Below are 22,817 nucleotides of genomic sequence, written 5' to 3'. Positions count from 1 at the left end.
CTTTATTTTTTCTACTAAATTTATGCCCCTCAGGTATTTTGAATGGATTTTTCTTGTAATATCAGTAGAGATGAAGTAACAATATAAAGTGCCCCCTCCAAAATCTATGCCTATAATGCTGAAGATTTTAAGTAAGATATTCCACTTTAGGGTACATTAAGAATATAAATTAAAAGGAATTAAAATAATTCACCTATGGCAAAATATGAAAGCTGTGTAACTTTCAAAAGAACAAATAATACTGTTATCAAATCAAGCAATCTTTATGCATATATTCTTTTAAAATTATAAATTAACATATTTAAATTTGCCTGGGCAATCTCCATTTTTAGAAGCTTTGTACTTTATTTTTATCTTATTCAACATTGCCTAACAAATATCCATAATTTGCCTCTGGCAAACTTTACGTGAACTTGTATTGGTTTTCAGCCAAAAAATGAATTTAAAAATCATGTGTATTAATAAACTTAGAAATTATTTTAGCAAAATAATAATAAACCTTAGAATTAAAACTGATAAAAGAAATTATTAGTGGTCTTATTTGTATGACTGTAATATAATATGGAATATTTTTATTTTTTATTCCCTTTTTAATATGGATTATTTTTAAATGCTTTATACTGAGCACTTTATATTCACTTTAGATATATTATTCTTAAATTTTTCAGATACTCTCTTTTAACAAGATGATTATTAACAACCTAATTGTAAAAAATATATGTCCACTGTTTTACAAATGACAAAAATTTAAATTTTCTGCAATTAATAAATGTTATTTCCTTGCTTCAAAAAAGTAAAATAGGATCACAGAATTATGGATTTTTCTATAATATATTTCTCAATGTCCAAAGGAAAGTAAAATAGATTAAAGAATATAAAGTTAGTGAATATGAGGTGATTTATCTTACAAATTTGTATCTGAAGCTTATTGTAACTTTCAGAAGGAACTACTGGAGAGTATTTAAAAACAAAATCTCTTCTCAATCCAGAAAATCTTTCCACAAATACAGAAGTAAGAGTTTTCTTATTGAATAAGCATTTGACCAGAAGCTTTGTACCTTATTTTATCTCATTCGACATTGCCTAACAAATATCCATAATTTGCATGCACAACAAAATAGTCCACTGAAGAGATTACAAAGACAGAATGAAATCTCAGTCTTCCACACAGCCAAGTAGATGCAACCTGTTACCTACATGCTCTTATAATAACAAACAATAACAAGTCCTCAAGAGGGCTTGACCGCACAGTTTGTCACACTAGTTGATCCTAAATTTATATCACAGTTGAAATATTCCTCTGTATAGCTAATTGTCTTTATTCAAAGAAAAATAAATTACTTATGTGTTCATGATAGGAGACAGTATTGCAACTTGAAGCAAGGTATCCATGGGATTTTGCTCTTAACTTCCCACAAAACTAGGAAATGGAGATACTATCATTCTTCATGATTACATTTCAAAGATATGGTTCCCAGATTCTTGAAATTATCATTCCTGGATCACAAAGTTGGGAAGAAGCTTATAGCTTTTATAAAAAGATTTACATACATTTCAAGCATACAGAAGGAACTTAACATTAGAAATTTTCTAAAGCAAATGTTTACAGAAAAGGGAATGGGAAGTACCTCTTCCCTTATTTTCAAAGGAGAATTGTTTTTTTTCTTTCTTGATTTGTATTTACTCTTACAGGACCACCTATAAGGGATTTATACACAAGCATTAATTTACATAAGGTCCCATGACAACAAACAATTTGTAAGTGGTCAACTTTGTACTTTTTTGCTTCTTACACTGCTTGTTATCCTTAATACTTAAAAACCCTGTTAGAACTGTTATTAATAAACAAAAGAGAATAAGTGTTGGTGAGCATGCAGAAATATTGGAACCCTTGTACACTGTTGGTGGGAATGTAAACTGGTGCCGCTATTATGGAAACAGAATGGAGCCTCCCCCAAAATCAAAATGTAGAACTACTATATGATCCCGCAATTCCATGTCTGGGTATTTATTCAAAATAATTGCAATCAGGATCTCAAAGAGATACCTGCATGCCCATGCCCAGCACATTTTTCATAAAAGCCAAGATATGAAAAAAACTTAAATGTACACTGACAGATGAACAGATAAAGAAAATGTGGTATATCCACATACACAATATTATTGTTAGGCCTTAAGAAAGAACTAAATCCTGCCACTTGCAATAACATGTATGAAATTACACAATATTATGCAGAGTGAAATAAGTCAGTCCCAGAAGGACCACAACTGTGGGATCACATTTATATGTAGATACTAAAATAGTAAAACTCAGAGGCAGAGAGTAGAATGGTGGTTGTCAGGGACTGAGAGGAAGGGGAAATAGGGAGTTGTTCACTGGGTATAAATTTCAGTCATGTAAGATGAAGTCCTAGACCCCTATTGTACAACACAGTGCCTATAATTAATTATACAATATTATGCACCTAAAATTTGTTAAGCAGATATGTATCATGCTTAGCATTCTCTTCACACACAAAAAATGAGGGATACAGGAAAACCTTTGAGGGTGATGGATATGTTCATAACTTTGATTATAGTGATAATATTGCTTGTGTATGCAAACATAATAATGCAAATTAATTAAACTGTATACATTAAACATGTACAGTTTTTTGTATATCTATTATACCACAGCTAAGCTCTTTTTTAAAAAGGGAAATTTACATAAACCCATATTTTTTATGATCTTCTCAAAATATATTACACAAGGACTAGGAGTTCTCTATAAAACTCTATTTCTTAGACTTTTACAAATAAAAGCTATGAATTTATAAAAGAACATTAAAACAATATATTTCAATATATTTTAAAGTTTACATGCAACCATTAAAATATGCAACATTTGGGCTCATTGAACATCTATGTTTCCTTACTATTCTTTTTTTTTTTTTTTTTTTTTTTTGCTTTTTTTTTTTAGGGCCGCATTCACGGCATATGGAGGGTCCCAGGCTAGGGGTGGAATTGGAGCTGCAGCCACCGACCTATGCCACAACCAGAGCAACATGGGATCCAAGCCACGTCTGCGACCTACACCACAGCTCATGGCAACGCTGGATCCTTAACCCACTAAGCAAGGCCAGGGATCGAACCTACAACCTCACAATTCCTAGTCGGATTTGTTAACCACTGAGCCATGATGGGAACTCCCTTACTATTCTTTTTTAAGTCAACTTGAATCTTATCAGATTTTTCTTGTGATTTGTCATTACAATCTGTACCTAGTTTGTCGTACTTGTTGGAAATTATCACTTTTTAACACATATTGCTTAAATGTATGTATGCATACATTATTAAATTATACATTCTAATTAAAATCATCTGGTGAATAAACTTGTTTCTATTATCACTAACATTTGAAATATCCACCAAAAAATTATTTCTTACTAACTTCAATAACATCTATATTATCATTCAAAAAAACTCAGTTACACCTTTCAGCATCATTGATACATAAGGAAACCCTCTACAAGATAAAGAAAGCATACTAGCTAATCACTGCATGAGTTAAGCCATTTTAAATACTTTATAAACTTCATACTAATACTATAAAATAGCTATTTGTATACATTTAATAAAACACAAAAATTTTAATAAATTCCATTTGCTCTCCAGAATTTTAGTTAAATATAATATTTACATATATGTGACTTAATTAGGTTAATGTTAATATAAATAGATAAGCACAGATATTATATGAATTTAAGCTATTTTAATTATGTATGCTATAGTATCTTAAAGTATTTAAAGAAAGATCAAGTTTATATTTATTAAATGCCTGCCTTTTTATGAGTTCTATGCTTTACTTTTACTCATCAAATTTTATTAATGCATGTGAAATGGGCATTATCACTACCATTCTATAGATTAGGTAGGAGAAAAAGCTTGTTTTCCTTGCTAGCATTAATCTAGAAACATAGGAGCAATGGCATTAAAATATAAATTTTTTCTAGGCATACCTGCACCAGGGAAATGGTGGCAGATATTGTAAAGTTGAATATGGTGGGTTTTTTTTTTTTCAGAGTTGATGATTAACTATGTTCAGAGACCATGGTATAATGTAATTTTAGCTAGAGCTCTGGTAGTGAGTTCAGACTTGACCTTATCAAAAATCTCTCAGTGACTAGTTCAAAATTAAAGAAAACATATCCAACTTGAAGATGATATAAACTGTTCAGAGATAAAATATCAAGTGAACATTAGCATCATTATTCAAGCACACATACATAAAAAATATACGATCATTTAACTTTTAAATATGCATTAGATATGTAAACATATATATAACTGTGTTTTATATCCCTATAAGAAAGTAAAATAAACAGCCTAATTATCATACTGAAAATTAATTGTGCTAAGTATAAAATGTTCTATTAGTTAAAATCAGCTCTACACCATGTAGAGTAAGAAAGAAATCTAAATTGATAACAGTTTCTATCAAGATCACCTTAGGTTCACAGGTTAGAATATTATGATGGCTGGAACAGTGAATGCTTGATTGGACCAAAATTGATGGAAGCAGAAACTAAAGAATAAAGTAGCTAATGAAACTATTGTGTGCTCTGGTTGTCAACAGCACTTGGAGACTTATCTTAAGTTCCAGGAAGCAAATTTCAGGCAAGGTATTAAGAAATAACAGCCCATGCATACAAGTTAGGATAAAATGTACAAAGTAAGGAAATCTCATAAAATGAGAACTGTTTAAAAAAGCTTGGTTTGTCTTGAGAAAATGAAAAAAATACATCATAAAACTTTTTCAAATACATGGTAATTAAACATGTATTTCAAAAATGTATATAATTAGAGTAAATGCATACAAATAAAAGACAAGCGGATTATGATTGAATGCATTGAATATAACTCTATAATTCAGTTTCCATGAAACAATAAGCTAGCATCTCTTTCTGCAGGTCTTGCACCTTCCAGAAGATGATAGTAGGTCTATTGCAAGTAATGGGTATTTTTCTCACTTTCTTGACATTGACCTATAGATGGTAGATCTTTGTGGCTAACAGAACTTTGTGTATATTTTCTAATAGGCAATAGTTATTGAGTGTTACTAATTCTTGGGAGAAGTTTTCAAGTGTTTTGAAAGGGATGATTACTTTTTTTTAGGCAATGAATTTGATGAGGACTTATTTACTAGGAGTGGTGGGAAGGAAGGGAATTTCTTAAAATAAATAGAAGCAAGTTGATTTGATACATTTATATTTCTCAAACATCTGATTTTGCTTCTAGCAATATAAAGGGGTTTGGAAAAACTTACAAAAAAGTCATTTTTCATACTGGATAGGTACACATTTAAAATATTCCTTTTTTTTTTTTTTTTTTTTTTTTTTTTTTTGTCTTTCTGCCTTTTCTTGAGCCACTCCCGCGGCACATGGAAGTTCCCAGGCCAGGGGTCTAATCGGAGCTATAGCCACCGGCCTACGCCAGAGCCACAGCAACATGGGATCCAGAGCCACAGCAAGGTGGGATCCGAGGAGCCTCTGTGACCCACAACACAGCTTACGGCAACCCCGGATCCACAACCCACTGAGCAAGGCCAGGGATCGAACTTGCAACCTCATGGTTCCCAGTTGGATTCCTCAACCACTGTGCCAAGATGGGAACACCTCCAATTTTTAATTATACAAAAATATTTGATTTAAATATGAATTATACCACAATAAAGCTGCTTTTAAAAAATTAAAAATTTTAAAATAAATAGTGTGATAGTCCAGGCACGAAATATATGCTCTTTTTCTTACAAATAAATGAAATGTGGCTTTATGATCTTATTGTAAATCTTTATATGGGACATATATATTCTGTTATTTATGTGTATGTATGGTTGTATGTATGTATAATGTACATACTCTTAGGTCTAAAATTGTCCTGTGTAACTGGCTGATAGTAAACTGCCTGCCTCAGAAATGTTACAACTAGCTATTCTGTTTCCCTATGGTACAATGTCACAGTGCTATTTGTAAATAGCTTCCCAATGGAAGAGGCTTATCTCGTTTAAATTCCCTTGGCACTGACAAAGGAATGCAGCTAGGGATGAGAAAGTTCTCTTCATTTTGTATCTTTCTTGATGGTCATAGAAAATGATGTCCTTGTACTGGTCAGAAAATTGAATAAAATGTGGATCCAAGAACACCATCAGATGAAATTCCAACTGCTACTTTGTAAAATTGTGCTGGAAAAACAAACATTGTATGAGGAGGTTCTTTTTGTTTTGTTTATAATCCTTTTACTTTACTTGAGAAGTGTGCTCAAAAAAAGAGGTATGGAATTTTTTAAGAAAATCCCTAACATAATAATGCTAATGTATTTTCCCCTTGGAAAGAGTAAAATAGTTATCATAAAACTATGATTCAGTTTATATAAGCTTTTGATTAATGTGAATAGGAGACAAGTTATATTAGCAGGAACTTAACTGAAATTTGCTTTGATTTTTATCCCAAACAAAATGTAAAATACTTGGCCTTACATCTTCTATTAATCTAAATAGGAACTAAAGGAAATAATCCAATGAGTAACAAGCCTCTGATTCTGATGTAACAGTCTTGAGGTTAAATGATCAATAAAGAGTAGTCCTCCATCTAGTTAGAAATAGCCCTGGATGGGTGGTAGAGCCCTTGCAAGCAGATTAATAACAGAAGTGTCACAGGGTTTCTGTGTTCCTTTTTGTTAGATGATTCTATGAAGCTTGTAGACCCTAATAATTTTTTCCTGTAAAATTAAGCCACATAATAAAAAAAGGTATGTAGTGTTGCTAAATCATAATCCAAAAAGATCATTAACCAACTCTCTGTTACAAGGACAGTTTGAGTTTCATTAATGACCATTCTTAATGTAGTCAATGCATTACTATAAACAAAGTGCAGGAGTTTACATTTATTCCTGTGGAATGTATTCTTATTATTTGAGTTGATCCATCCTTATGTTTGAGAATAGTTTTGAGGTTCTGAGGTTTTGTTTTTGTTTGCTTTTCTTTTTCTCTTTCACTTATACCATTATACAGCATTTGTACCTATTCCAGAGGCATCCAATCTGTGCCATCTGTGTATTGTATTGCCATAGACCATATGTTTTTGTGCAAATCATTAATATAAATATTGAACAAGACTATCCTAAGGACATGTGCTTAGAGGTTTTCATCATAATAGATATTAAATCTAAACATCTAAAGTTTGATTACAGTAGCTTAACAAGATATGAAGCCATGAAATCATATCATTAAGTGTACATAGTTCTTGATCTCTTTCACACATGTACACCCCACCACTGCTACTACCACCACCAAAAAAGATTAAAAAAATAAAACTTAACCTTGTAGTTAAAGTTCCAAGAGTACTATCTCTATTATCTGACTGAGGAGACTGTTTGAACCTCAACATGAAGAATGTCTTTGTTGTTATTTGAAATTTCTCACTTTGAGGCTAGTCAGTGAAGAAAGAATTCACTGCTGCATGAAGGGTGGAGGAAGAACAATCATTAAAAAATAACAACCATACAAATAAATCTCTATTATCTTAAATATTACTTATTATATATATATATATAGAGAGAGAGAGAGAGTCAGATCACAGAAAATTAAAAAAAGCTGGTTATAAAAGAAGACACTGATGAATTAGTCCTAGACTCTGTCATGAAGTATCTTGTGAGTTAATAAAAAGCATTCCACCTGTATCATTAGCATTTGTAGAAACTTTTTTTTTTGTCTTTTTGTCTTTTTCTAGGGCCTCACTTGCGGCATATGGAGGTTCCCAAGCTAGGGGTCTAATTGGAGCTGTAGCCACTGGCCTACACCAGAGCTACAGCAATGCCAGATCCGAGCCATGTCTGAGACCTACACCACAGCTAATGGCAAGGCAAGATCCTTAACCCACTGAGCAAGGCCAGGGATCGAACTTGCATCCTCACGGTTCCTAGTCAGATTCCTTAACCATTGGGCTACTACAGGAACTCCTAGAAACTTTTTGTTTTAAGTAAAGCAATAAGATTTATACTAGAGAGGTATATTATTCTCTCTCCCATATAGAGGATATAATTACAGAATAAGGAACAACTATGGTGCTACTAATTCCTATTATTAAAACTATAAACTGTGATCCTCAGTAATACAAGAGAAGGATGACTATGACCCGTACCAGTTACAATCTCCAGAAAGGGAAAGGTAATAGCATTAGAGATTTGTTTACAGGGTAGAGTAGGTAGGATTTAGTGATTGACTGGATAAGGATAGAGAAGTAAGGGAAAGGGGTCAAGGATGATAACATTTTAGATTTGTTCATCTAAAATATGGCACAGATGATCCTATCTACAAAACAGAAAGAGGTCATGGCCCAAGGAGGGCAGTCTTGTGGTTCCCAAGGGGTAGGGGAAAGGGAGTGGGATGGATGGGGAGGTTAGGGTTTTGGGATGCAAACTTTCAAATTTGGAATGGATGGGCAATGGGGAACTGCGTATGAATGTGTCACTTTGTTGCATCAACAGAAATTGAAGAAATATTGTAAATCAACTATAATTAAAAAATAAATAAATAAAAATAAGAGTTCCTATCTTGGCTCAGTTGTAGTGAAACCGACTAGTTTCCATGAGGATGCATGTTCAATCCCTGGCCTTGCTCAGTGGGTTAAGGATCTGCATTGCTGCAAGCTGTGGTTTAGGTCACAGACAGGGCTCAGATCTGGCATTACTGTGGGTGTGGCTGTGGCCAGCTGCTGCAGCTCAGATTCCATTCCTAATCTGAGAACTTCCAGATGCCACAGGTGTGGTCCTAAAAAGACAAAAAAATAAAAAATAAAAAAATAAAAATAAAATCATAGAGTGAAAAAAAAAAAGAAAATCAACTATATTTCAATAAAAATTTTAAAAAGGAAATGATAATATCAGTTGCTAAGCTAGGCAACATTGAGAGGACAGTGATATTACAGGATGATGTGAAGAGATTAAAATTGGATATACTGATTTGAAGTGCCTATAAGGAAAATATATAAAATAAATATTTTAACTATTTAGATACATTGTTCTAGAATTCCAAAGAAAGATCAGTGGTGGAATGAGAATCAAGTGGTAATTTTAATGAGCTCTTCCAAGGTAACTCTGTGGAAAGAGAAGACAATGAGTATTAAAATAATAAAAATAGAACAAAAGAAATTTAAATATTTGTATTAGAAGTTGTTTCAGATTAAAATAAATTTAAGAATGGGTTATGTGGAACTTAGATATTAGATTTGCTTTTAACAGCATTAATAACTGTGTTTTCATTGGAAATAAGACATTGGTAATCCACAGAACATGATGGCAAATTACTCAAATTATCAACTATAGCCCTCAGTAATTAAATGCATGTAGAAAGCATTAGGTGACTAAGTATTTTCTGCCATAAAATAATTTAGTAAATTTAGTGAGTATAATTGAGTCATTTGGCAGCCTCTGGGTGTGCTAAAGAATCTAGGCAAAGAAAATGAATTCATTGCTTTAAATTACGAGCTCAAGATTTGTGTAAGAAACCTAAAAGCTCCTATTTATAGTTTTTGCTGTATGATCCAGCAATTCTACTCCTGGGTATATATCCAAAGAGAATGAAAACAGTAATTTGAGAGGAAACATGTATCTCAATATTCATAGCAGTACTGTTTATAATAACTAAGATATGGAGGCAATGTAAGTGACCACCAACATATGAATGGATAAAGAAGAGGTTATATATACATGCTGCTATATATAATGCATGTGTATACATATATTATGCATATATATATACACACACACATATATATCTATATATAATGGAAAACTATTCAGCCATAAAAGTGAATAAAATTCTGCCATTTGTAACATACTTATAGGGTATTATGCTTAGTGAAATAAGTCAGATAAAGAGAAATGCTACATATTATCAATTATATGGGGAATCTAAAAAATAAAGTGAATAAGTAAAAAAGAAAAACAGAAAAAGACTCACAGATTTAGAGATCAAATTAGTAGTTACCAGTGGGGAGAGTGAAGGGAAGAGGGGCAATATAAGGGTGGGATTAAGTAATATAACTTACTATGGATAAAACAAATAAGCTACAAGGTGTACTGTATAGCACTGGGAAATGCAGTTATTATTTTATGATAACTTTAAATGGAGTATAGTCTATAAAAATACTGAATCACTAAGTTGAAAAACTGAAACTAATATAACATTGTAAATCAAGTATACTTTGAAACCTAAAATCATCACTGATTTAATATTTTTAAAAAATGAATTGAAATAACAACAAAAGCACAACAAAAAATATCACCTGCTAGAGTTAAGTATATAATTTCTGAACACCACGTCTGCATCTATTCATGTTAGTGGAAAGCAAATTAGATTACTAATTTCTAAGAGTCACTTACTTCAAAAGTTAAAACTTTGGGAAGAAATGAGACACTAAATATTGGAATGGGGTTATATGGGCTGCATCAGATGAAGCTGGAAACAATGACTTCCTAAACTTAGCTACAAGAATCATCCCTTCCTCTTCTGTTTGTAGAGGTCAGTTGCCCTTTGCCTGTAGAATCTGTAGCAACTTCCTGGCAAGGAATGGTTGAATCAAGTAATAACATTACCCTATCCTATCTCACTGATCAGACTTGAGTCCCAACTGTCACTGTAGGGTGAATTACAAAATGTGACTTGTGAGAAGGTGCAGTGCATGCCAAAATAATCACAAAACTTTCACCAAATTATGTTTAAATGTAGGGAACATAAGTGAGAATGTTTCCTAAGTGTTTATGATCAGAGTACAAGAAATAGGAAGGTGTAGTTGGCCTATGAAAAACACAGTAAAATGAAAGAACTTCCCTGTCATATTTTCAGAGATATGAACCTAATAGCTTAGCTCAATTATAATGCTAGAGTAAATCTATTATGTGAGATCTGCTTCCAGCCTAACCATTTGCTTAGAAAATATCCATAAAACCCTCCATTCCTCAAGGAATATTCACATAGAAGAGGAGAAGTGTCAGCATCCAGGCTGAGTTCTACCGTGGCTCTTCTCCATTGATCAGGTAAACCTCTAACATCCATCTCAGCTTCCTGAATTCAGTGGCAATGATGCAATCCTGAGCTTTCTTTATCTACTGGATCTTTAGTCATTATGACCAGCTGTCTTAGAAAATCACTGAGGTATTTTAATAGATGGGATTTTAAATACATTTATATACAATGCAGAGTTGCTCTTATTGGGGCTCTTAGATATAAAATACTTGCCAGAGAGAGGAAATATTTTGTTTAATTTTAATTTATAATTTCACATTTCACATTTTCAATCATATTTGATATTCATGTGCAGAAGTAAGTATAGTACTTACATTTCTCATCTCCATCTAAAAAATTTGTTTTAATATAGAAATCCATTCTTATCCTATTAATTACATAAACCTTAAATTTCATAACGATTTTTACTTTTCCTCTATTTAAATTCCAATGATTTCATTTTTCTAGTTTCCATTACCATTCTAATAAATTGGATAGGTACCATCAATGGAAGTTGCCAATTAACGTATACCTGATATATTTGTGGAGTTTTTTTAAATGTATCAAAATTACAGAGGATTTTCATTCTTTTACCTTTATTCGCATGTTAAACAACTTGTCTTGCTCTATTATATCCATGATATTTAAGGCAGTAAACCATTTGATACATTATATTTTCCTGTCTCTACACAACTGACTTATTAGTTCTTCTTACTAGAAAGTGAAAGTTTCACTCTAGGTTGAATTTCAAATAAGAACACTTAAATTACAAGGCACTAGGGTATATTCCAATGTTAAAAGGAAACACCACTTGACCTGTATAAACAGTTAAAAAACTGATAGATAACATTTACAAACTCTGAGGGTAGAGGGAAAGCACCATGGTTAACTCCAAAAAGAGTAAAATTTGAAACAGTAATAAGAAGTAGAAAAAAATATCTTAAAAAAAAGTAATATTAACTGTCCAAGTTTAACAATAAATTGGTTAAAACTGGACTAGTTGCTCAATATTTATGCTAATGAGTTTCTTCTTATCAAAACTTAACAACTGTTTTAAGTTACTGTGCTTCTTTACTAGTTAATTCTTCACATTTTAATCTTTGATTAAATTCAACATTCAAAGCACTTAACAGGATATTGCAAAATAATCTTTAAAAACAGTAAGAATGATTGTTTTGTTTTCTTTTAATCTTTGAATGTGTTTTGCTCTATATGCATGTAAAAGAAGAGGCAAAGGCCTTCTTTAAATGTGTAGGGAAAAATGTAGCAGGGCATTGTATGACTCTGCAACAAATAATTGGTGTTGCAAATTTTGACAAACTGAAATATTCTTTTCCAAGGCTTTCAAGTTCTATACCCACACCAATTCTCTTGACTCAAGGGCTTGGTGTCAGTCCTTGATTGTGTTTTGATGTTTTTGCAGATCAACAATTGAGTTCAATTTTAAGCAGTCAAAATAGACATTTGTCATTGTGTTTGCATCCGATTTCCTATGGCGCCCTGCCCACTTAATCATGCAAGTAGGGGAATTGCTGGCAAAGCAAGAGGGACCAAGACAAGCTGCTGTGACCTAGCAGGAATCATGTCACATGTAATTACCATAATTTATAAGGATCACTCCAGGCTCACTGGTGGTGTTGCTGCACACCAATTGGACTGTGCTAGAATATGTAAGTAAATATTTGCACGCAACCTGAAGCTGTTGAGAATTTCCACTTCAACTACAGCCCCCTTCTTATGAAATATTCAGTACATGAAATGTCTCCAGTGGTGCAGAGTGGTGGGTTTTCTCTCTGATTTGATTAGCAGTGATGATTCTTTCATGAGCTGTGAATGTCCTTCTAGATTAGCATCATCCAGCTTCCTTGGTCTTGTCACGGAAGAAGAAGACTGTGGGGACTATTGCTTGTGAACATGTTTAAAGCATGCCTTTAACAATCTATGAAGTGTTGCAAAATAAGATTTTAAAGATCATTCAAATAAGTTCAAATACAGTCCATTCTAAATGATAATGTGTTATTCAAATCTGAAATCTAATAGTGTATTAGAAGTACATAGAACCTCAAGATTTAGAAATGATATATATTAGGCATTAGTATAATTTCACTTAATGGATTAATAGTCATTAAATGTTACATGATTCTAAAAAAAATCCATTTTTATTCCATCAAGTCTTGTGGGTCTTAGTGATTCATTCTTACAATTTAAAGATTATTATCCAAAATAATCCTTAATTTAAAAAGAACAAAGTTATTAACTGAAATCACAGGTATTCTAAATAAATGTCTAGAATCAGTATAAAATAAATAATACTTTATCACACATAAGAAACCATTAAATCTAATTTTTGTATGTGTATATACACATAAATTATATAACCCTGTGTATATGTAAATTCTATATAACATATAAATGTCTATTGCATATGCATACATTTATTTTTAATGTAGAAAGTATAGATATACAAAGCATTAATATGCAAAATTGTTTTATTGTCGTATTTATTTGTGTTCCACTCACACAAAAAAAGAAAATTTCATTTTTTTTTATTAATGGGAAAAGATTCTTACTAAATTTAGGAGGTGTAATAAGTCCTCTTATTTTTTGAACATTTAATTCAACCTATATTTTATGAATTTTTTTAATAAAGCAAAAAGCTGCCAAATCGGGAAGTATATATGAAATATATATATGAAGTATATGTACACAGTGGAACACTACTCAGCCATAAAAAGAATGACATAATGCCATTTGCATCAACATGGATGGAACTAGAGACTTTCATACTGAGTGAAATGAGTCAAAAAGACAAAGACAAATACCATATGATATCACTTATAACTGGAATCTAATATACGGCACAAATGAACATCTCCACAGAAAAGAAGGTCATGGACTTGGAGAATAGACTTGTGGCTGCCCGACGGGAGAGGGAGGGAATGGGAGGGATCAGGAGCTTGGGGTTATCAGATACAACTTAGAATAGATTTACAAGGAGATCCTGCTGAGTAGCATTGAGAACTATGTCTAGATACTCATATTGCAACAGAACAAAGGGTGGAAAAAAAATGTATACCTGTAAGAGTAACTTGATCCCCATCTGTACAGTGGGAGAAAATAAAATAAAATTAAATAAAAAAAAATACAGATGGTACTCATATGGATGACAAAAATGTGAAAAGCATTGGCCTACACAACTACAATTTTGCATGTATTACCATGTATTATATTGCTGATAGTCTCAGGTTTCTCTAGGGAAGACAAAGAACTTATATTTGAATGTATCTGATTAAATTGTCATTTTTGTTGATTAAAAAAAAACTCTCCATTGTTTAAATGATTTGTTTATATCATTTCAAATTATTTATTTAACGAATTCCTCTCAGTTTACCCTTAGCACAATAAACAGGCCAGTAGCATACATTACTTATGTAAGACAGGGTATGAAGAACTAAATGCATTTAAATATTTTTTTATATTTATAAAACATATAATTACTGCAATTATATTCTAATTCAAACGGTTCTAAAATGACTTATTTTGCCTTATCTTGTAGGAATTTAGAAAGCCAAATTAATCTAGATTTTTATATCATTGCTTAATTAAAATACATAATCCTAAAGTCTGTTTTATAATTTTTTATAGATTATTTCCAAATCTTAGCTATAAAAGGCTTGTGCCATACTTATTTATATTCATTTAGTGTGTACTTTATGATCACATTTTCATAATAATAATTTTAATATCAACATTAGATTATCTCTATATAGACCCTGAGATTATCCACATGAAGACAATTCTAAAGCCCTGCTTTAACTAATACTAAGTGGGTAATAATTGACTGCTTGGAAATGATTCTGAAACATTATTAAAAGAGTTTTTAAAACAGAAGTTAACTAATCATTTAACTGATCATTGAACTAATGATTAAGAAATACAAAGTTTAGTATCTTTGAAACACAATCATATCTGGAGTAACTTCATTAATTGAGACATTTTTGAAACTTTGAAGAAGATAATTTTTACCTAAAAATAAGATTTTTTCACATAATAAATTGCATTTTATAAGATTGCCAAGACAATATTGGATATTTGCATACCACCATGAATATTTCCTTAGAAAATCTATGAAGAATAATCATGTGCCATGAGCAAAAATTATATATAGATTATTCAAATTTTTATATTTTTAAAATAAATACTTGGATTTTTATATTTTTAAAATAAATACTTGGATTTGATCACATAGTGTGTGTGTGTATATTATATCACTAATATAATATTAGTTTTATATTCCTGCCATTGCAAATTACCAGAAACTTAACAGTTTTAAAAGGAGACAAATTTATTATCTCACAATACTGGGGAGTAGAAGTCCAGGGAAACTTAGCTGGTTTCTCTTCAGTGGATCTCATAAGCTGAAATCAAGGTATCAATTGCCAGGGATATTTAACAAAAGGCTCTGGAAGACAATCTACTTCCTGATTCATTCAAGTTTTTGGCATAATTCAGTTCCAAGCAATTGTAGAGCTGAAATAAACACTTAACTGTGTTTCAAACATGTACACTTTATTGATAAAGGGACAAAACCTTAATTTGTTTACACAGTTGTATTTTAAAATTTCATTTATTGAGAATATGGTGAACTAGAATGGCTACCTGCTCTTAGTAGACTACAGGAGATTTTCAAGTTTATATTGTACCAAGCACTTTTTATTGTATTGCAGGGTTTTTTTTTTTTTTTGTATTGATTTTGTCTCTAATGAGCACATAAGACTATTAACAGTAAGATGGATTAAATTCAACAGACCACGCTTGATTGCATTAATGGACTTATTATTCCCTCAAAGTATTTTTGTATAAATGATCTAAATAAAAGCTTCAAAGGACGCATCGCTTTGCTAAATTGATTTGATTTGTGATAAATGCTTATTTTGTCATTCTAAAAACATAAATAATAAGAATATTATGAAACACAAAAACAGCATTTGTAACATGTGGCAAAATCTACATATAAATATTATCAGAAATCAAGCCTTTGGGATGATTTTTCTTTAACTATTGTAATTAATATGTCTAAGGATGATTTTTCTTTAACCGTTGTAATTAAAATGTCTAAGTATAATCAGTCAAATTCTCCTAGGGTATGATTTCCTCCTGGAGAGAAAGGGACCCTGATGATTTGGGATGGCACATTAGCACAGTGGAATTAATGCAACATCCCGGTGTGCTTAGTTCACTCCTAAGGAGTAATTTTGTCCCCAGGAGAACTGTTTTATTACATCCTAACATGAATTAAGTGACACTTTCAAATTACTTATTTTATCTTAACCATTTCCATGACTGCTATGGCAGATATATCCTTAGGAGTGAAAATACCTATTCTTCTTTCTCATAATGACTTGAAATTTTTACATTTATTGAAATAATTAAGTTTTCAGTGTCAGAGCTGCAATTTGCTAATTGCATGTCTTTGATCCTCTAGATTTCTTCACAAGCTTTCGTCTGGAATTTTGCTTTTTTTTTTTTCCCCATCTGCTAGGTGCCTGTGTTGGTTTCTTAGCAAAGGATCATCTGACAGAATGTATGGCAAAGATGGAAGCAATGGAGTACCACAGCTATTAGAGAAATAATCAGACCAGCAAATCCCATAGCAGTGGTAAGGAATTTTATTAGAAAAAGGTGTATGTCTTTCATCTCACTCCAGCCTTTCCCCATAACATACCCTTAGATAAAATCCAAAATGATATTTGTGAGATGAATTAGAAATTCTTAATATAAATTAATATAAAATATATCTGCATCCTGCTTCTATTTTGTTAGGAAGCATTTTTTAAAATATTTCAAAGTTTTCTGATGGAATAGAAGCAGTTTAAATATGATTCAAACTTTTGTATACTTAATATGACTATTTTGTCCCTTTTCGCACACCCATGAAAGAAACATCAGTTTTCATAGCTGAAATAAAAAGGAGATATGGGGAAAAAAGGAGTTTGGTATTTGTAAGGGCAAATATCAAGAATAATAGTAATAGCATCTAATATTTATTGAGTACATCTATGAGACAGACTATGTGCTAGGTGCCTGTAATACATCCATTAAAGTAATCATGATGGCAGAACTACAAGGTAATATATTGATTTCTTAGAAATTTTGTAACATATTAGCACAAACTGGGAAACTTGAAAAAATAGAAAGTTGCTGTCCCACAGTTCTGGAAGCAAGAAGTGCAATAGTTTATTGTCAGTTTAATTGTTTCATCTGAAAATCTAAGGGAAAATCCTCCTTGCCTCTTCCAGGCTTCTGGAATTTTGCCACCAATTCTCAATGCTCCTTGGGTTACAGCTGCAGCATTTCCATCTCTACTTCATAGAGATATGGCATTTTCCCTACATGTCTCTGTCTTCACACGACAATTTCCTCTCTTAGAACACCAGTCATGAGAGACTAAGTATTAGTATTAATAAAGTGACCCTTGTTGACAAATAAGGGTCACTTTCTGATGTACTGGAGGTTAGGACTTCAACATTTATTTTCGAGTGATGTAATCCAACCACAATTATTAAATTAGGTGAATAAACTAAGGCTTTAAATAGTTAAATTTCTCCAGAATATTAGACCAAAGTTTTCAAATCCTGTTATTTTGTCAGTAGCATGTATGTATTTGATTTCTGCTACATACTGATTAAAGCCATAGCCCTCAAAAACATTCATTTTCCATAGAAATCCAGAATGCAAATGTTATCATCCTTTCATGAAGTTAGCCAGAGAGATTTTCTAGGACTGAGAGCAATAGAGCATACATAGCACATTAAGAAACGGGTTCAAAAAATCAGGTGATAAAAGATCAATCTGTTATGAAAATGCAGTGTGTAGTATTGCTCCCCATAAATGTAGCTAAGATTAGGACATCCAAGAAATAGGATCATGAAGATAATGGGGCTCATATTATGTGGCTGAGAAATAATGACTTCCTTAATGGAAAAGAGTAGAAAGAGAAGAAATTGAAAAGGATAGGGTCTAAAATAGGATAATCAAAGAAAAAATAAAATCTTGATAAATATATTCAAAATATAATAATTGTGAACTCATAATAGTGGAACCAATAGTTCAGGGAGTACTACAACAAATAGAGGATGAAGCAGATAACTAAAATTTACTAACTATGAGAATGTAAAAATCTAGAGGCAAAAGGTATAAATTAACATCAATAGGATAATAGCAGTAGATATGCAATAATATAGTAATTTAAACTGTATTTGAGTGGTGCAATAGGTTTCTTGCATTTCTAGTGATTTCTTGTTATAAAAGAATATGCATTATTTTATAATACATAAGGTGATACTACGCATTGGTCTCAGCAAAGTGACCAAATTTATTTAGGTGCCCAGAAGCAGGAATAGTATGTTGTTTACAATAATTAATATGTAGAACATTTGCTACCTTTTTATTGTGGAGCTGGTGGTGGTTTAAAACAAATCAGTATCTTTAAAAGTCACAAATATATTTTAAAATATGTTTCAAATGATTCATATTATTTGATCATAAATTTCCATTACATCTAAAATATTTATCATGTTTCTGAGACCCTGAATTGATGAAGCAGATTCACATACTGTTAAAGAAGAAACATTAGAATGCAGAAGAACCCAATGATAGGAATATTCAAAGGAATAGTCAGGATTGGAAATGAAACCATACATCACTAGGCTCCTGCTGACTTTTGATAATGCATTATCCTTTTTACCTTACCTTATCCATTCATTTCTAATTGTTAATCTTAGAGTTATAGTTGCCCATAAGTGTGATTTTTCCAAATATTCTAATTTGACTGCAATTTTTGGCACTTATTAGCAATGAAATGGACTGGTTGTAGATATGTAGTAAAAAATATATATATATATTACTATCCAACTGAGTCCCTGATATAGGACATGGCTACCTCCTCCAACCTCCTGTCAATTCTTCCCCTGCTCTGTGTTTGAGGTTCTCTACTATTAGCTAACTGAAAAAATCAACCACAAGAGCATTATGATGCTGTATCCCAGAGCAGAAAGATGGCTAGTTTGAAAGCCATATAAACTGAATATTTCCCATTATTCTCAAATGCACAGATGACAACTTAGTAAAAAATGCAATAGTAAAAAAATACTATTTCCCAAATTTCAGTGTTTGGTAAGATATTTCACTAAATTGCTATTTAAAACTATTGATATCTGGCACCTATTTGATATATCGTGAAATCATCCATTTTCACTGAAGATTTATGGTAGCTGTTCCTACTGGGAGATTGAAAAGAAGATGTAGGATGTAATAAATATGTGATGATTAACACTCATTGAAATATTGCCTTATTGCCATATGGAGATTAGAATTGTTGATGAAAATAGAACAAGCCAGGTATTACTATAAGTCAATATTTCTAAGATGGGGAATTTGGTGGCTATCACAGTGCTTAATAATAGACTTCATGTGAAAGTAAGAGACAGGTAATAGCAAAAATTAAAATTCAAATACTGGCAATTAGTTTTGGAATTCTCATGCATAATATTTCATAGAAAGAGAAAATAAATAGCATGTGAAAATTAATACAGGTAATTAGTTAATGATACCATATGAGGATTTCCATTTATGAATAAAAAGAGATGAGCATGATCAGATTTACCTTCCTGTGAGAAAAAAAAAATACTACTTCCCAAATTTGATGGAAAATATAATTGCAAAATCCAAAAGCTCAGTAATCCCAGGCACATGATAAACATAAATAAATAAATAAACCAATACACACATACTCTAATTGTAGAAAACCAGCTATAAAGAAAAAATCTTTAAAGGATTCAAAGTAGGAACACATTATACACAGAAAATCAAAATATTCATTATGTACAGAGAATCAAATATTCATGACACTGATTTATTTTCAGAAACAATACAGGTAGAAGAGAATATTTGAAGTATTGCTAGAAAAATAAAATGTCATCTAGAATTTTATTCCCATAGATACTATCTTTCAAAAATGTGCATTAAGTAAAAATGATTTAAACAAACTAAAATGAAAATAGTTCATTATTAAGAGGCTTGTACTGTAGGACACATTAAAGGAAGTTCTTAAGACATAGAGAAAGTATACTAGATGGTAAAATAGATTTCTACAAAAGAGTGAAAGACAGAAAAATGGCAGGTACTTTGATTATACACACCCCCCCACACACACACACACATATATTTATTGCTTTTTTGGGCCACACCTGCAACATATGGAGGTTCCCAGGCATAGGTCAAATAGGAGCTACAGTCACCAGCCTATGCCACAGTCATAGCAATGTGGAATCCGAGCCACATCTGTGATCCACACCACAGCTCATAACAATCTCGGATCCTCGACCCACTGAGCACTGCTAGAGATCGAACCCACATCTGAGTTGGGTTCCTGAGCCATGAAGGGAACTCCTAATATTAATATAATAGTAATTTAATATATTATATATTATATAAAATTTCTTTTTTTATTTAAGCATTTTAAAAGGTAACTAAACAAATAGAATAATAATGTATTTTGGAGTTTGAAGTGTATGTATAAATATGTATGGCAAAATGGCATAAAGGCTGGAAGTGAAAGGCAATTACACATTTTTTATTCTTTATATATTTTGATAAATATTAACTTAAATTCAAATTTGGTAAGGAGCTCCCACTGTGGTTCAGTGGTAACAAATCTGACTATTATCCATGAGGATATGAGTTCAATCCCTGGCATTGTTTAGTGATCCAGCATTGCTGTGAGTTGTGGTGTAAATCACAGGTATGGTTTGGATCCTGCATTGCTGTGGCTGTGATGTAGGCTGCAGCTGCAGCTCCAATTTGACCCTTAGCCTGGGAACTTCCAAATTCCACAGCTGCAGCCCTAAAAAGAAAAAAAAAAATTAGAAAGTGAAAAAAGTGTACTGTATACCATAAACCCTAAAGCAACCATCAAAATAACAAAATGAAAATTATAGCTTATAAACTCACAAAGGCAATAAATTAATTCAAAATTCTCTAGAGGAAGAGCTTTAAAATGGAAAAAGAACAGGTGGGATCATTAGAATACAAAAAGCGAGATCATATACTTAAAACTAACTATACAAATAATCACATTAAGAACAAATGAGGGGAGTTCCTGTTGTGGCGCAGTGGTTAACGAATCCGACTAGGAACCACGAGGTTGCGGGTTCGGTCCCTGCCCTTGCTCAGTGGGTTAACGATCTGGCGTTGCCCTGAGCTGTGGTGTAGGTTGCAGACACGGCTCGGATCCCGCGTTGCTGTGGCTCTGGCGTAGGCCGGTGGCTACAGCTCCGATTCAACCCCTAGCCAGGGAACCTCCATATGCCATGGGAGCGGCCCAAGAAATAGCAACAACAACAACAAAAAAAAAAACAAAAAAAAAAAAAGACAAAAAAAAAAAAAAGAACAAATGAGGGAGCTACGTATGTTCACTCTCTTGATTGTGTTGGTATTTTCATGGAAGTACATATATGACAAACGTTTCAAATTGTACACTGAAAATAAGTGCAATTTTTCTGTATGCCATTTACAGCTCAGTAAAAAAGTGAACTAGATACTTTTGCAGACATACAAATGCTGGAAGAAGTCATTACAAGCAGTCCTATCACAAGAAATGTTAAATAAAAATCTTCAAGCAAAAGGAAAAAGATACCAGACATAAATATGGGTATTTACAAAGGAATTAATAGCATCAGGAATGGTAACTATTTTGCTAAATACAAAGTACATATTTATTTTGAATTTACCTTTAAAATTGACTTTTAATGAAAATGATAAAAATAAATTTGGGGAATATGCACACACTTTCAACATATACTAGTTGATAATAGTACTATCAAGAAACTTGACTTATTTGGCATCTATGGAAAAGTCTCAAATCAATGATCTTAGTTTACACCTTTAGAAACTAGGAAAAGAATTTTAAAAAACCCTAAAATTAAGTAAACAAAGGAAAAAAAAAACAAAGTCAGAAAAAAACTGATTTATTGATAAAATAAAAGGCTAGACTATAAGGGAATTTTATAAACTCTATGTTAATAAATTCAATTCAAATGAAATGGACAAATTCATTAAAAACACAAATTATCAATGTCAATCAAGAAAAACATATACCCTGATTATCTCTATATCTCTTAAACTGAATTCATAATATCTTCCTATTTACTAGTGAATTTTATTAAACATGTAAGGGAAATATAAAACAAATTCTACACAAAGTATCAAAAAAATTGAAGATAAGGAAAAAATATCAGACTAATGAGGTTTTACTTAACTTCATAACAAAAGCAAAACAATTACATTAAAAAATTAAAGTTGATGTTTCTCATGAATATGAGTACAAAATATTTAACAAATATCAACAAATTTAATCAGACTGTAAACAAAAATATATCATGGTAGGTTGGGGTTCAACTCAGGAATTCAGGGTTTGTTAATATTCTGGTAAATATTGGTAAATATCTAATATTTAATATTAATTGGTAAATATTCAATATTTAATATTAACATTAAATTATTGGCATTAAATACAATTCTGCTTACAAAAGCACTAACTAATATGAATCAATTGGAGACATTCTACAAAAGATATGCAATACTGGTAAGCTAAAAACATGAAACATTGTGAATATAAATTCATATTCATTGTAGCATTGTTAGTACAAAACTGAAAAACAAATAGTCAAAGGTGAATAATAAACAGTCAAGAATTCATATGATGGAATACTCCTCA

This window comes from Sus scrofa, chromosome 13 (assembly GCF_054392235.1).
Source record: "Sus scrofa isolate SSC_HxYL_T2T_F1_AM1 chromosome 13, Sscrofa_HxYL_maternal_Yorkshire_Landrace_v2.0, whole genome shotgun sequence".
Lineage (NCBI taxonomy): Eukaryota > Metazoa > Chordata > Mammalia > Artiodactyla > Suidae > Sus > Sus scrofa.
Note: the sequence above shows the minus strand (reverse complement) of the source record.